Raw genomic sequence first — 17,571 nt, forward strand, 5'->3', positions numbered from 1 at the left:
CAGGTTTGACCTGATCAGGTCAGTTGACCTGCTGACGCCATGATGATGTAGTTATGACGCAATAAGTGAAATTTCTGATTTAAAAGAATTCCAGAAAAATGCCAAAACCTCTAAAAATCATAGAAATTAATCTGTAACTCCAATGAAAATAATTTATATATGAAAAAGTATCAAAAAAATCCAAGGAATCTGAATATGTCATTTTAAAACATGTTTCAAACTGTTATTGGACCCAAACATATAGAATAATGAATAAGTTAAATTTTATAAATACTTTGGAGATGGAATTTGGAAATCATTTGAATTCCACTTTAAATGATATGGTCAAACATTGTTCAATCACAAACCAGCAACTTAACATGTCATTTCCATGCATGTAAAATAACAAGTAGATCTGAGCATCAGGTCGAATCAATTAAAATGGTATTCGAGAATACCTCGTTTTAAGTAATATTTGAATTTGATTCAAATCAACTTCGAACCTAATAAATGTTAACTATAATAGTATACCACCTTCCATCCTCATGCCATGCTCATGCATCATCTTGTCGCATATGTTTGTTATTGATTGTTGTCATTCCTTTCGGTAGGCTCCGCTCCTCCGGATTCCACCGAATATCCGACTGACGGATATTGTCCCTCCTCTGAGCAACAAGGCAAGCACCCATTTTGATCATCCCGATAAATCCCATGTTCTCACTCCTGCACTTATTGATTGCATTAGAATGAAATGCTTCAAATGCTTTTGCCACGTTAGTTGAACCCACTTCCTTTGCATGACCTGTCCTTGTCACAGTAAGTAGCTGAACCTTGCAACCTAGCATACCTGGTAGTTGCTTGAGCCATGATGTGCCTTATCCTGCTATGCATGCTATGCTTAGAGTTGTGTATGGTCTGTCATCTGGGAGATGAACAGAATTTTGAGAATGTGATCAGTAAGTAAAGGTGGTGTGTTGAACCTGATTTGGTAAAGGTACCGGTGAAAGGCTATGTAGGAGTACATGGCGGGTTGTTTCATTGGAATCATCCTTAGGAACTGAGTTCCGTGTATGTAATCCAAGACTAGATACTACCACACGTTGGGATACTTAATTGACCCTCTTGACTTATTAATCGCTTAGTGCTCGGTCCAGGAGTTGCAAGTAGTTTCTGGTGTTTATAGTCATGTTGGAGGCCGTGCATAGTGCTGACCTGGGAGGTCGGTTGTGATGCGGTAGGCAGTGGCACGGTGTACCAAGTGGCACCCGGATGGTGGGCTTGGGAACCCTGCGCACATCGTTTGGGGCCGTGGCGGAAACCTCAGCCGGACTTCCGTAAGGGTTACCCTCAGATAGGCAATAAACCTAAACTAGGTACTAGTGTGGTTAACGGTCGTGGTCGACTCCCTCGCTGGGCTTCCGCTTGAAGGTTGCCGAGGTGCATGACATGCACATGGCGATAAGTGGCAAGAGCGTGTGTGACGAAGTACACCCCTGTAGGGTTATGATCTATTCGAATAGCCGCGTCCGCGGATATGGACTACTTGGAGACATATGTTGTTCATAGATAACTTCAGTGGCTACTCATAAAATTGTCAAGACAAGAATGAGTGTCGTGGACGGCATTTCCGTATGGAGACGGAATGATTCCACGATGGAGTATTGTTGTGGTGTTAGTGGACTCGTGTGCGAGAAATCAAGTTGTCAAAAATTATTTAAAAATGCAAGTTGTCTAGCCACGAGTCAAATGCTAGCTTTCCGCATGAAACCCCACAATTCCTTATTGATACATTGCATGAGTAGATAGTTATCCTAAAGTCTTGCTGAGTACCTCCGTACTCATGTTTGCTTAATAATTGTTGCAGAGGTTGTTAATGACCCTAATGAAGGGTTCTTCCTAGACATCGACGATGACGAGTAGCTGGTGTCCCAGCTACGATCTGGCCCTAGGTTGGGTCTGTAGTATAGTCAGGCCATGTGCCTTCTAGTTTCATCTGTCTGTACTCAGACAGTTTAATTACTTCCGTTGGCTTGTAACTTGAATGACTGCGATGATGGGTCGTGAGACCCCTGTTGTGTAATATTATGTGTGTGGCTCTTCCGAGCATTTTAAATAAAGCTTGTATGTTTATGGTTATGTTGTGATGGCATCGATGTATCTATACATATCGGTATGCCATGCGTACGTGTGTCGTGCTTGATATGTATGGGGTTCGATTAACTAGCCGTAGACTTTAGTAGCATTCCTTACAGGGAAATGCCCCTTTGTGATCCAACCAGCCATGGTAGCTCGCTACTGCTCCGGACACATTGGTTGACCGGCGTGTGTCCTTCTTAGCTGCTGTGTCTGTCCCCTTTGGGCAAATGTCATGCGATGTAATGGAGTCCTTGTAGCTCGCTACGACTCGTCTACATTCGCTGGTGACCGACACCTGCTTTGCTTGGTCATGTATGCCTCTCCCTGTGCGGAAGTGCCACTTTGGTTTATGACTAGACATGTCGATCCGGATTCTTTTACATTGGATTGCTAGCGACACAATTGCATACGCGAGTCAAAAGGCGCAAACGGTCCCGGCTAAGGTAAGGCTGCCGCCGTGGGGTTAACCGTGCGTGAGACCGCAAAGAGATGCGATGTGTTACAGGCTGGATTCCTATGACTTAGGTCGGGGTCCCGACAGCGTTGGTATCAGAGCCTGACTGACTGTAGGACTACTAAGCCAAACCGGTCGAAGTTGAGTCTAGAGTTGCTTAGTTATATATAAGGGAATTGTTTGTGGAATGGAACGTAAGACTCTTGTTCTCTTCTCAAGTTATTCTATTCTGGTCATCCTCATCTTTTCTGCGGGAATTAAGGACTAGGTTACTCATCTTCTTCTAGGTTCGTGTTTCTGATCGGTAGATTATAGGACTACGGGTCAAGAGATATTTGGGTTTCTTTCATCCCTAGGAAAAAGGAAGTAAGTTTGATCATCAGAGAATTGAACTTGATAGTTGAGTGGTTACGCTATTCTATTTTTGGGTTGTCTCAAAATTGTTTTTCAACATTTACAGCCGTTATGCTACCCAATTTTGTATTCAGAGCTCTAATGCTTTTGCATTACTCTCTATTTTCAGATGCCTGGCCGTTCTTCTCGTCAGGTGGTTCGTCTGACCAGGTGCATTGATGTGCCGGGTCATACGGCCATGTTGGTCAGGGTGATGTCGGTGTGCGGTTACCGCTGGTACCCAGAGTACACAGTGGAGGAACAGTACCGAGACTTCAACCAGAGCCAGTATATCTGCATTGTTAGGGTATTTCCAGACTACCCTGGAGCTGAGGAGCCAATCCATTGGTCCTATGGATTGGGAGTCACTGTTGACATGGCAGTACAAGATGCTGCCTATTCAATGCTGACCATTATGAGAGCGAGACATGCACTGCTGCAGAATGCAGAGTTCTGCTATGTTCCTGCCTCTCAGCCTGGTGAAGAGGGATATCTCAGCGGGGTTTATTTTGATTCCTCTATGGATGATCCGCTATTGTAGTCCACTGCTGAGATGCTAGAGAACAGAGACAGGGATGCTCGTGCTCTCCGCATGGAGCTTTATGCTACACGTGCTCGTCTGTGGACGGCTTTGACGCAGCAGGCACTGGTAGTCCAGACAGGGTACAGAGATATGGAGATGCTGAACCCTGTTAGAACCCATCTTCCAGCCAACGTTGACTGGCCAGCTATAGGAGGAGTCACCCCTCTTCGGGGACCCCTACTACCACCAGTCAGGGGACCAAGGCCACATCCGTGTCCTTATGGATCCTAGGGATCTCAAGCCAGAGTGTTTCCTGATCCACAGGTTGAGCTTCCAGGTCATGGAGGCAATCTTTATGAGATGTTCTATGCGTGTGACGCCCTCGATTTAATCGTACGCTAACCATACACGCAAATGCGTACGATCAAACCCAAGGACTCACGGGAAGATATCACAACACAACTCTAGACACAATTAAAATAACATCAACTTCATATTACAAGCCCGGGGCCTCGAGGGCTAGAATACGAAAGCTCGATAAACACACGAGTCAGCGGAAGCAACAATATCTGAGTACAGACATAAAACATGGGGTGCCTTAGAGAAGGCTAGCACAAAAGATATAACGATCGAACAAGGCGAGGCCTCCTCCCTGGGAACCTCCTAACTACTCCTGATCATCAGCGGCCTCCACGTAGAAGAAGGCACCGTCGTGGTAGCAGTCGTCGGTGGCGGGGACCTCCATCTCCTGGGCTCCATCATCTGGTCGCAGCAACGGATCGAGGGAACAAGGGGGAGCAAAGCAGCGGTGAGTACTGATCCAAAGTACTCGCAAGTCTTACATCAGAACTATTCTAATTATGCATCAGTATCAAAGAAGGGGGGTTATTATATGTGGACTGACTGCAGCAATGCGAGAATAGAGAGAGAAGGCCTAGTCCTATTGAAGACTAGCATCTTCAGGGTCTTGTAGCAATAGACGAGAGTAGAACACGGGGGTAAAACATTAATAGACATATTGTTGCAGCAGTATTAAAGTGAGGTCACGCCTATAGATCCTCCCTCGACTCCCTGCGAGGAAGCAACCCCGAGGCAAACTAATTCCAGTTAAGTAACAATTGTAGTTGTAAAAGATCCGGGCACAACTCCAAGTCGTCCTGTAACCGTGGACACGACTATCCGAATAGTTAATTTCATCCCTGCAGGGGTGCACCACATGTCCCGTCACGCTCGATAACACTCTGGCCGGACATACTTTTCTCGGTCCTGCCCGGCCTCGGAATATCGACACGTCGCAGCCCCACCTAAGACTAATCAGAGAGGCCAACCCACCGGTCTAACTCCTAAGCACAAAGGGTTTGTGGGCCCAGTTCCCCTTCACGCTCCTACACGTGGCGTGGGCGGCCGACGTCAGTCCTAGCATCCCTTAATCACAACCGCGATGCATCTCGGGACCACTCGGGCGCGCGCCGCTACATTACTGGCATCTGAAAAGCTTCGGCTGATACCGCGACGCCGAGTACCCATAATTCTTCCCGCGTAGCCGGTTAGTGCGAAAAGGTCTCCGACCAACCCAGATCAAATACCAAAATCCATTAGCATTTTAATTAGGCCATCAATACAGTCTCACGGGAATCCACCCGTCTTACAACTAAATCACCAAAGATCCCAGTAACATGGTCGAGTAACTGTGTGGTTGTAACATAGGGGGGAATCCGAGGTATCACCCTCATTGGATTCCAAACGATGTACCCGTCAAGGTGGACTTAGAGGAATCACCCTCCGGGTCCCACACTTGAGGGGTTGCACGACAGAGGCGTCTTCGGGAATGGTGAAAGAGGAATCACCCTCGATAACCACGAGCGACTAGCTATACTACAGAGATATCATCAGGAGTACTTAGCGAGGTGTCACCCTCGGTACCCGATAGTATCTCTGTAGCGTCGTACAACTAAGGGGGGTGTATGTGTTGTGTCAGGTCTGGCTCGTCGATCAGGGATCGAGATTTGAAAATATGCGGGGCAACTGAACTACGGTGTCAGAGGGGATGACTGCTCCACCTATACTAGGCATATTAAAGGTACAAGACTGAAAGTAGCAGTTCATCAAAAGCAGGCTATGCATCAGATATAGGAGTTAATTACAACAGTAGCAAAAATACTAATGCAAGCAGTAGGAAGAAAGACATAGGTGATATAGGAATGATCAAGGGGGGGGTTTGCTTGTCTTGCTGCTCTGCGGCAAAGGACTGATCGGCAGGGTCGTAGATGTACCCGGCAGCAGCGTCAGTCCTGTGGTCTACCGGTAAGAAGAGGGGGAAGAAACAATAAATAATAGCAATGGTGCAACACAAAGCATGACATGGCAAGATGCAGGCTAGACATGAGCTAACGCAGCAACATTCGTCATAGACGGGTCGGAAGAATATCTGACGATATTTTCCGGGTCTCGGGCTACTACCGGTTATACTGGAAACGATGGAAAAGATCCAAGTTTGCTATGGTAGGGACGCGTGACAGACGAACGGGCCGTGTATCCGGGTTCGTCTCGTTTTGCTGATCAACTTTCATGTACAAATTATTTTTATCGGAGTTACGATTTATTTTCTATTAATTTTCAAAATTTTAATAACTTTTCTAAAATTAATGGATTATTATTAATTCAAATTAAAATCAGTGAATATTTTCCTCACCTATCGCCACTCTACCCAGAGTGTATTACAAGTGGGGTCAAGGGATTGGGTTGATCCAATTAGTTTGACTTGTCAACAGGCGGTATGGCCCACATGTCATGTCACATGCGTTAATAAAAGACCCAACTAATTAAATCAAGCAAGGGGGTCTCATATGCCATAGACTACTAGCTAAACTAACACTAATTAACCACTAAATTAACCTAAACTAATTAGGCCTACCAATTATGTCGGCCACTAGCGTGCTTGCCATGTCCAGCACAACACGCACGGGTGCATAGTAACCATGGCCATGGCAAGCATCAGCAGCAGCTAGTGATTGAGCAGCAACAGCAATAAGCAGGCACCGGCATGAGTAGCACCGGCATGAGGAGCAGAGCAACATCGTCAGCTCAAGGTTTCACATACCAGCAGCACTACGCGGGCGCGTGGGACGCAGGAGTCGCGGGCGGCCAATGCAGCAAGCGCAGAGCAAAACACGTACGCGTACATTCGGGTGAGCTCGGTGGCGGCAACTACGGCGACGGATCGAGTGGAAAAAAGGGGGGGATCGACAAAGGTGCTCACCCTGGTTCTCGTGGACAAGGTTAGGAGGTCGGGGGAGGCCCGGAGTAGCGGCAACGAAGATGAGGTGGTGGCGTCCGTGGCGGAGAATAGCTCGATGGCGAGCACAGAGGCCGTCCCGACTTGAGCTGGTCCTCGGAACGGACGAATCCGGTAGCGGCGGACCTCCCGGACGTGCTCCCTCACGCCAGAGAGACCATTGGACGCGTCAACGAGGGCGAGGCAACAGTGACCACCTGATCTCGTGAGCTCGAATTCAAGACAAAGAGGTGGGGGAACGAAGGGGGTCGAGGGGGATGGTAGAGGGCGATTTAGGGTTTTCGGGGGACGTATTTGTAGGTCCAAGGGGGCTACGTGGTGGCCATCGAGCCGTGGTGGCCGTGGATGGCCTCCACGCCATGGCCTCTACCTCCTCTATACGAGAGGTAGGGGAAAGGCCAGGGTGGGCTGGGCCAAATGCACTGTGCTCACTTATGGCCGAGTAGCACACTAGATCTTATATATTTTTCTTTTCTGTAATATTTTGCACCCCATTTCTATATTTAGGTTATGCAGTAAACGATTTTTGCTATAACTGAAACTTCGCACATAAATCAAGAACAATATTTTGGGATGGCAGAAAAAGATTCAAAGTAATTTTTTAACGTTTAAATATTTTTTTAAAATTTAAACGATCAATTTAATTGCTTCTGTCCCAGTGTTAAAATTCCCACGAGCATTTTGGTAGTTCACATGATGCTGTTTTCCCTATCGTAATTACCTATGGAAAATTTACAATCAAACCAAGATTTTTCGCCAGGTTGATAGAGCATATCCCAATGATGACGGTCATACTGACTCTGCTGACGAGACTGAGCAGCCTTCAGATTCGCATGAAAAATGCGGACTTGATCTTTAGTAGGTTGGATAATATTCGGACCGAAGAGTGATTGGTCCATTGAACAGTGGCTCTGGAATTTCATACGAAGCCAAGTGTAAATGGTACCTTGGAAGTAAAGATGTACAGGAGAGTCAGGTTTCAATCATGTGGATCTTTGGGCTATGGGTCCACCATGTGGGCCGGGAGTAGGCAGAGGGGTGACATATTATACGGTCTTGGTAGCAAGACATGTTAGGGGTTAACCTGTTAGTTATGTTGGCAACAACGTCGATACCAAGGGCGGGGAACGAATAGAACCATTTTCCCGCTCGTTGAAATGAGGCGGGCCAATAGGCAAGGTTCTCGTCCACCGGCGGCTACCGGAATGTTATCCACAATAGTAACACAGTCTTACCGATAGAGTTGTGCACCAAGATTTATACCTAAACAGGAATTAACACTGCTTAGATAAGTTATGCCACAAGAAAGGTCAAAAAGGCCGATGGGAATGAGAATGTGTTAACACACACAAGTATTCAAGTATACCATTTCTAAGGAAAACATAGGCTATGGTATGCATGATAGGTCATCCAGTACATAACCATTTTGATAAAGAGACAAGAAGAATCATGATGTTTACCCATACCATACGGTTTGGATAATTGATCAGGAACAATTTAGCATTGCGCTTCCAATGTTCCTGTTCAAATTTGAAGTACCACATCCGTGCTCCGAGGTAGCATCGACATGGTCATCAGATAAAGGTTGGATTTGGTTACACAAAGGATCCATCAGGAATAACTTATAAATTAAATCATACAATTTCCCCATGGAAGAACGGTTAATCTTACCAAGGAGGATAATATAACAATAGATCCCACGGCCCTGTGTGCCAAACAAGACATCATAGTGCCGGGTTATATAGGACCAAAGTTATAATTATTGAAAAATGTTCCAACCACCATATCTGCTCGAGATTTGGATCTGATTGGTGTCGAGACACCTCAGACTCTAGATGCGTGAGAAGAAAAGATGAAGATGCAAGATTCTCATGATATGAGCTACACAAGCAATTCTTGAATCATGAGTTCGATTGTAAGACATACGAACACAATGTCAAGACATTCGTGCCCACATAGAATTCTTACGTCAAAATGCAACTGAGTTCTCATTTGGAAACCATCATCGAGGATAAGAAGGTTCCATGTGCAAATCTCGATTAGCTCTTGTCACATCCCTAACCCTTAAGCAAGATAGCATTGTGCTCATGTCTTCTTTGCATTTGCATCTAAGAAGTTTCAACAAAAACAACAAAGTGGCAAAGGAAAAACTCAAAACCCTAGCCACCATTTCAATTAAAGGAAATCTCAAACTAGTTCAAAATCAATGAACCCAAAATGGCCTCAAGAAATGTTCAAACTTTCTGATAAATCATGAAAGTAAATGAGCATTGGAGAAAACTATTTTCTTGATACCTTAAGCATTTTAAATAAATGCAAAAGCCACTGGTTTCAAATTTAAAAATTGAAATCAGAAACTATAATTTTCCAAAAATGTTGAAAACCATGGAAATGAGTGGGGATATTATAACAAATATTTCAGGAGGTCTAAAATAGTTTTTACTTTTTGTTTTGGAGCTGAATTAATTAGCAAAACAGTAATTAGCAAAATAGAAAAACAAAAACAGAGGAAATGGAAAAAACTTACCTGTCGCCCAAGCCTGGCCCGGCCCATCTCCCCGCTCGTCCCCTCCCTCGTGCCAGTAGGCAGCAGGAGGTGGCCGCCGCCCCCTCCGGCGCGGCCACGCACCTGCGTGCCTGCCTGGCCGCCGCCTCGCGCTGGCGACGATGGGGATAAGCTCCACAGAGCTTCCCCTATCCATTCCCTGCCTCGGTTCTCCTCCTCCGCCTGGATCTCCTCCCCCTCCTTGTTGCCGCCATTAGAGCCAAACTCGAGCTCGAGCTGCCCGTGCCCCTGGCCATAGGATCCCCTCCCAGAGCATGCCATTAGCTCCGCCTCGTCTCCCTGGTCATCTCTGCAGAAGCCGGAGCTTCCTCGAGCCCTGCAACGCCCGCAACGCCGTCGTCTTCCACCTCCGGCCGCCGGACCTCTCCCGTGGATTCGTCGCCCCCAAGCCTTCCCCGAGCCGTCTAAGCTCTGCTCTGCACTCCCCGTGAGCATGCGGTCGTTTCCCCTAAGTTTTCCCCGTCGATCCCCTTCTCTAGCTCTAGTTTCACCGGAGCCCGACGAGGACCGCCGCTGCCGCTCGTCGCCGGTAGCCCTCCGGTGATCAGCTCGTCCTTCCGAGGGCACCAGCAGCTCCGGGACGACTCGTAGATGCCGTAGCAGCTAAGAACCAAGCGTAGATCCCCTTGATTCAAAGACCCCGATGGCGCCCGAGCTTCGGCCGCCGCTCCGGCTCGTCGCCGACGCCTTTTCCGGCGACCCTAGCCTCCCCAGATGGTCCTGCCAGATCGGCCACTTCGCGAGCATGCTGTAGCTGCCAACCGCGTGCGTTTTGGTGCTGTGCAACGCCGTCTAGGTCGCCTCCGGCGAGCCCTCCGCCGCGGGTCTGGTCACCGGCGACCACCCTCCGGTGGCCGTCGACGTGGCCGACCATTAGGGCGTAATCGCCCTCCCCTCAGTCACTGCCAGAGGGCCCCACACCTGGTCAAACCCCAATTAGGGGCTGGTCAGCGCGGGATTAGTCCCAGAGAGGCTGACCAGTGGGGACCCCTTGTCAAGTTTGACCTGAACAGGTCGGCTGACCTGCTGACGTCAGCCTGATGCAATAAATAGAATTTCCAGTTTAAAACTAATTCAGGAAATTGCTAAAATTTGTAAAAATAATAGAAATTAATCTGTAACTCCAATGAAAATAATTTATATATGAAAAAGTATCAGAAAAATTCAAGGATTCTGATTATACTATTTTCAACCATGTTTGAAAAAGTTACAGAACCCTAAATTGTGAAATAAGGAATAATTCAATTATTTTAATCACTTTATAAATGGAATTTGCAAAGATATTCAAATTTCATTATATATGCAATGATCACACACTGCCCTAATTATAAATCAGTATCATAACATGACAATTCATGCATGTTAACATCAAGATGAACCGAGCATCAGGTCGAATCAATTAAACCGGTATCCGAGAATACCCGTTTGAATTGCTATTCGAATGTGATTCCAAATCAACTCTAAACCTATTACATGTTGAAAATAATAACTTAACACCTTGCATTCTCATGCCATGCTCCTGCATCATTTTGAGTGCATATGATTGTTATTGAATGTTGCCATTCGTTTCGGTAGGCTCCGCACCCCCGGATTCCACCGAATATCCGTCTAACGGATATCGTTCCTCCTCTGAGCAACAAGGCAAGCAACCCTTTTGATCATCCCGATAAACCCCATGTTCTTGCTCCTGCACCTATTTATTGCATTTAAGATCAAATGCTTCAACTGCTTTTGCCACGATAGTTGACCCACTTCCTTTGCATGACTTAACCTTGTCACAGTAAATAGGCAAACCTTGCAACCTAGCATACCTGGTAGTAGCTTGAGCTATGATGTGCCTTATCCTGCTATGCATGCTATGCTTAGAGTTGTGTATGGTCTGTCATCTGGGAGATGAACAGAAATGTGGAATGTGTTCGGTGAGCAAAGGTTGTGTGTTGAACTTGATTTGGTAAAGGTACCGGTGAAAGGCTGTGTAGGAGTACATGGCGGGTTGTTTCATTGGAACCGTCCTTAGGAACTGAGTTCCATGTATGTAATCCAAGACTAGATACTACCACATGCTGGGCCCTGAAATATGACCCCGCTCGGCCTATTAATCGCGTAGTACTCGGTCCAGGAGTTGCAAGTAGTTTCTGGTGTTTATAGTAATGCTGGAGGCCGTGCATGGTGCTGACCTGAGAGGTGGGCCGTGATGCGGTAGGCAGTGGCACGGTGTACCAAGTGGCACCCGGATGGTGGGCTTGGGAACCCTGCGCACATTGTTTGGGGCCGTGGCGAAAACCTCGGCCGGACTTCCGTGCGGGTTACCCTTAGATAGGCGATAAACCTGGACTAGGTACTAGTGTGGTTAACGGTCGTGGCCGACTCCCTCGCTGGGCTTCCGCTTGAAGGTTGCCGAGGTGCATGACGTGCACATGGCGATAAGTGGCGAGAGCGTGTGTGACGAAGTACACCCCTGCAGGGTTATGATCTATTCGAATAGCCGCGTCCGCGGATATGGACTACTTGGAGACATATGTTGTTCATAGATAACTTCAATGGCTACTCATAAAATTGTCAAGATAAGCGTGAGTATCGTGGACGGCATTTCCGTATGGAGATGGGATGATTCCACGATAGTGTATTGTTGTGGTGTTAGTGGACTCGTGTGCGAGAAATCAAGTTGTCAAAACTAATTTCAATGTGCAAGTTGTCTAGCCACGAGTCAAATGCTGGCTTCCCGCATGAAACCCCACAATACCTTTTGATACCTTGCATAAGTAGTTAGTTCTCCTAAAGTCTAGCTGAGTACCTTCGTACTCATGTTTGCTTAATAAATGTTGCAGAGGTTGCTAATGACCCTAATGGAGGGTTCTTCGTAGACATCGACGACGACGAGTAGCTGGTGTCCCAGCTACGATCTGGCCCTACGTCGGCTCTGTAGTATAGTCAGGCCATGTGCCTTCTAGCTGCACTGTCTGTACCAGACAGTTTATAACTCTTCCGCTGGCTTGTATTGTATGACTGCTATTATGGGTCGTGAGACCCTTAATGTGTAATATTATGTCTGTGGCTCTTCCGAGCCTCTTAAATAAAGCTTGTATGTTTATGGTTATGTTGTGATGCCATCGATGTATCTATACATATCGGTATGCCATGCGTATGTGTGTCTTACCTGGTATGTATGGGGTTCGAATACCTAGTCGTGAACTTTAGTAGCACTCCTTACAAGGAAATGCCCCTTTGTGATCCAATGAGCCTTGGTAGTTCGCTACTGCTCCGGACACATTGGTTGACCGGCATGTGTCCTTCTTAGCTGCTGTGTCTGTCCCCTTTGGGGAAATGTCACGCGATGTAATGGATTCCTTGTAGCTTGCTACGACTCGTCTACATTCGCCGATGACCGACACCTGCTTTGTTGGGTCATGTATTCCTGTCCTTGTGCGGTACTGCCACTTTGGTTTATGACTAGACATGTCAATCCGGGTTCTTTGACATTGGATTGCTAGCGATACTATCGCACACGTGAGTCAAAAGACGCAAACGGTCCCGGCTAAGGTAAGGCTGCAGCCGTGGATTTAACCGTGCGTGAGACCACAAAGGGATGCGATGTGTTACAGGATAGATTCCTATGGCTTAGGATCGGGGTCCCGACAGCGTTGGTATCAGAGCCTGGCTGACTGTAGGATTACTAAGCCAAACTGGTCGAAGTTGAGTCTAGAATTTCTTTAGTTATATATAAGGGAATTGTTTGTGGAAGGGAACGTAAGACTCTTGTTCTCTTCTCAAGTTATTCTATTCTGGTCATCCTCGTCTTTTCTGCGGGAATTAAGGACTAGGTTACTCATCTTCTCCTAGGCTCGTGCTTCTGATCGGTAGCTTATAGAACTACGGGTTGAGAGATATTGGGTTTCTTTTATCCCTAGGAAGCAGGAAGTAAGTTTGATGATCAGAGAGTTGAACTTGAGAGTTGAGTGGTGACGCTATTTCATTTTTGGGTTATCTCAAAATTTGTTTTGAGCATTTACATCCGTTATGCTGCCCAATTTCGCATTCAGAGCTCTAATGGTTTTGCATTACTCTCTATTTACAGATGCCTGGCCGTCCTTCTCGTCAGGTGGTACGTCTGACCAGGTGCATTGATGTGCCGGGTCATACGGCCATGCTGGTCAGGGTGATGTAGGTGTGCGGTTACCGCTGGTACCCCGAGTACACAGTGGAGGAACAGTACGGAGACTTCAACCAGAGCCAGTACATCTGCACTGTTAGGGTATTCCCAGACTACCCTGGAGCGGAAAAGCCAATCCATTGGTCCTATGGGTTGGGAGTCACTGTTGACATGGCAGTACAAGATGCTGCCTATTCAATGCTGACTATTATGAGAGCGAGACATGCACTGCTGCAGAATTCAGAGTTCTGCTATGTTCCGGCCTCTCAGTCTGGTGAAGAGGGATACCTCAGTGGAGTCTATTTTGATTCTTCTATGGAGGATCCACTTCTGCAGACTACTGTTGAGATGCTAGAGAACAGAGACAGGGATGCTCGTGCTCTCCGCATGGAGCTTTATGCTACCCGTGCCCGTCTGTGGACAGCTTTGACGCAGCTGGCACCGGTAGTCCAGACAGGGTATGGAGAGATGGAGATGCTGAACCCTGTTAGGACCCATCTTCCGGCCCATGTTGACTGGCTAGCTATAGGAGGAGTCACACCTCTTCGGGGACCCCTCTTACCACCAGTCAGGGGACCAAGGCCACATCCGTGTCCTTATGGATCCCAGGGATCTCAGGCTAGAGTGTTTCCTGATCCGCAGGTTGAGCTTCCAGGTCATGGAGGTAATCTCTATGAGATGTTCTATGCGGATGCCTGAGCTGTGAGCGGAAGGATAGTATGGTAGTAGCCGTACATTCACAGTCCTGCATGACTTGTGAAGTATGGTAGTAATGTGAAATGAATTCCGGAGGCCTAGATAAATAATGTATAGGAAGCTTGTAAGCCTCTGATGAGTAGTTGCACAATTCCAGTAGTTTGCTCTTCGGTTAAGGGTGTACTGAACTATGCAAGGGTGTGTATGAACCATGGTGTATATATAGCAGTCGCTTGTTACCATACTGTTCGGATATTCATTTCCGCATTCCGTGTGTTTAGTACATTCTTAATCCATAGCTAGTATTGATATGATATTGGTCTAAGCTATGAGTTTGTTTGTCAGGATGGTGTTCACCAGGTTGAACCGTGCCCCTGCTCATGAGCAAGGTGAGGGTAGTCAAGCGTCGCAGGAAGACCTGCCTCACCCACCTTCTCTCGTAGAAGTGATGCTTGAGGCAAAAAGAAATAAAATGGAGACCAACCGACTGCTAGAGCGTATTGAGCAGAATACGGCTCGACAGCCTAGGAATGCTGCAGTGTCCCTCAATGACTTTGTGAAGCTGAATCCTCCAAAGTTTCATCATTCCGTCGATCCCCTCGACACTGATGACTGGCTGTGCAGCATCTCACGCAAGATTCGCTCTGCGAATGTGTCTGAGGCCGACAAGGTGACCTTTGCGGCGTATTTCCTGGAAGGACCCGCCAATCTGTGGTGGGAGAATTTTGAAGCTATGCGTCCCGCTGAACCAGTGGCCACATGGGCAGACTTCAGTGCAGCTTTTCGTCTGCACCATATTCCAGAGGGCCTGATGGACAGAAAGAGAGAGGAGTTCTGTGCCTTCACTCAGGGCAAGTTGTCTGTGGATGCCTATAGCCGCGAGTTCGGTAACCTCGCCCGCTATGCAACAGAGGAGGTGTCTACTGACGCCAAGAAGCAAGCAAGATTCCGTAAGGGTCTGAGCCCTGAGCTCCGTCGTGATCTGCGCCTCCATGAGTGTGCAAGCTTTCAAGCCCTAGTCAACAAGGCGATCAGTGCCGAGACTGGTCATACTGACTTCGAAGCCACAAGGAAGCACTCCCGTGACTTTGGCTCATCTTCTGGTTCCGCGTTTCCAAAACGCAGGCTGTGGGTTCCAAACAGTTCTCTGCCGCCAAGATACACTCCGAGGCCATCCTACCTGGCACTTCAGACGAATCAAGCCAACCCTCCAGCAAAAGCTTATGGTGGTCCAGCTAGCAATGCTGGACCACGTGCCAACCAGGTGATATGCTACAAGTGTGGAGAACCAGGGCATTACTCCCGTGAGTGTCCTCAGAATGTGGGTGCCAAGCAACCCGGAAAGTTCGTCGGGCAGGCCAAGTTGGGCAAAGCATACTATGTGAAGCCAACTCTTGCACGTGGCCGTGTGAACTATGTGTCAGCAGAAGAAGCTGTAGAGGATCCCGACGTCATGCTGGGTACGCTTCTTGTTAATCATCACCCAGCGTCCGTTCTCTTTGACACTGGGTCTTCTCATTCCTTCATTTCAGAAAGTTATGCACAGTTGCATAACATGTCTTTTTGTGATATGCCAATCACATTGGTTGTCCAAACCCCTGGTAGTAAATGGCAAACCTCTAGGATAACCTATGATAATGAAATTCTAGTAGACAGGCTAGTTTTTCTAGCCTCATTGATAGCATTGAAATCTTCGGATATTAATATCATCTTGGGCATGGACTGGATGTCAGCTCACTATGCCAAGATTGATACTCACTCTAGAAATGTCCAGCTTACCCATCCCTCGGGTGAGATAGTAAATGTCTCTACTAGAGTTGCCAAATGCCAACTCTATTCCCTAAATGCCAACCCTCTTCCGGAACTTGAAGACATTCCGGTAGTCTGTGACTTCCCGGATGTTTTTCCAGAGGAACTACCAGGAATTCCACCTGACAGAGATGTAGAGTTTGTGATAGATCTTGTTCCGGGAACTGTCCCAATAGCCAGAAGACCTTATAAGATGGCACCCCTAGAGCTAGCCGAACTTAAGAAGAAATTAGATGAGGCCTTGAGCAAGGGTTTCATTCGTCCTAGCTCTTCTCCTTGGGCTTGTCCCGTCCTCTTCGTCAAGAAGAAAGACGGAACGGATCGGATGGTTGTAGATTACCGACCAGTTAATCTGGTCACCATTAAGAACAATTATCCGCTCCCCAGGATCAACGATCTGTACGATCAGCTCGCTGGATCCTCAGTCTTCTCCAAAATGGATTTGAGGTTGGGATACCATCGAATCAAGATTAAGAACGGGGACATTCCAAAAACGGCCTTTGTTCCTCGTTATGGCCAATATGAGTACACCGTTATGTCCTTCGGTTTAACCAATGCCCCAGCCACCTTCTCTCGGCTGATGAATTCAATCTTTATGGAGTATTTGGATAAATTCGTCGTAGTATACCTCGATGATATTCTCATCTACTCGAAGAATGAACAAGAACATGCCGAGCATCTAAGGCTGGTATTGATGAAACTTCGAGAGCATCGCCTTTATGCCAAATTTTCAAAATGTGAATTCTGGTTACCAGAAGTGACCTATCTAGGCCACGTAATCTCTGGTAAGGGTATTGCTGTCAATCCCGAGAGAGTTCAAGCTGTCCTTGATTGGACTCAACCTGAATCGGTTAAGCAAGTTAGGAGTTTTCTTGGTCTAGCGAGCTATTGTCGCCGCTTTGTCGAGAATTTCTCCAAGGTTGCAAAGCCTCTAACTGAACTCCTCAAGAAAGATAAAAAGTCCGAGTGGACACCATAGTGTGAGCATAGTTTTCAGGAACTGAAAAGATGCCTGACTTCCGCAGCTCTGTTGCTACCACCAGATTTTTCTAAGGACTTTGTTATCTATTGCGACGCCTCGCGACAAGGATTAGGTTGCATTCTCATGCAAGATCTTCATGTGATCGCATACGCATCTCGACAGTTGCGTCCACATGAGGATAATTATCCCACACATGACCTTGAGCTTGCAGCTGTGGTCCATGCACTAAAAACCTAGCGACATTACCTTTTGGGTAATCGTTGCGAAATATTCACTGATCACCAAAGTCTGAAATATATCTTCACCCAGCCGGATTTGAATCTCAGGCAAAGACGGTGGGTTGAGTTGATCTCGGATTACGACTTAGGGATAACTTACACCCCGGGGAAGGCCAATGTTATGGCCGATGCGCTAAGTCGTAAATCTTATTGTAACAATCTGATGCTACAACAAGGTCAACCACATCTCCATGAGGACTTTCGGAAGTTGAATCTTCATATTGTTCCTCAAGGATTCCTTTCTACCCTGGTGGCGAAGCCTACTCTTAAGGATCAAATTATAACTGGCCAAAAGCGTGACAAGGGTATA

The sequence above is a fragment of the Hordeum vulgare genome, chromosome 7H (genome assembly GCF_904849725.1).
Source record: "Hordeum vulgare subsp. vulgare chromosome 7H, MorexV3_pseudomolecules_assembly, whole genome shotgun sequence".
Taxonomy (NCBI): Eukaryota; Viridiplantae; Streptophyta; class Magnoliopsida; order Poales; family Poaceae; genus Hordeum; species Hordeum vulgare.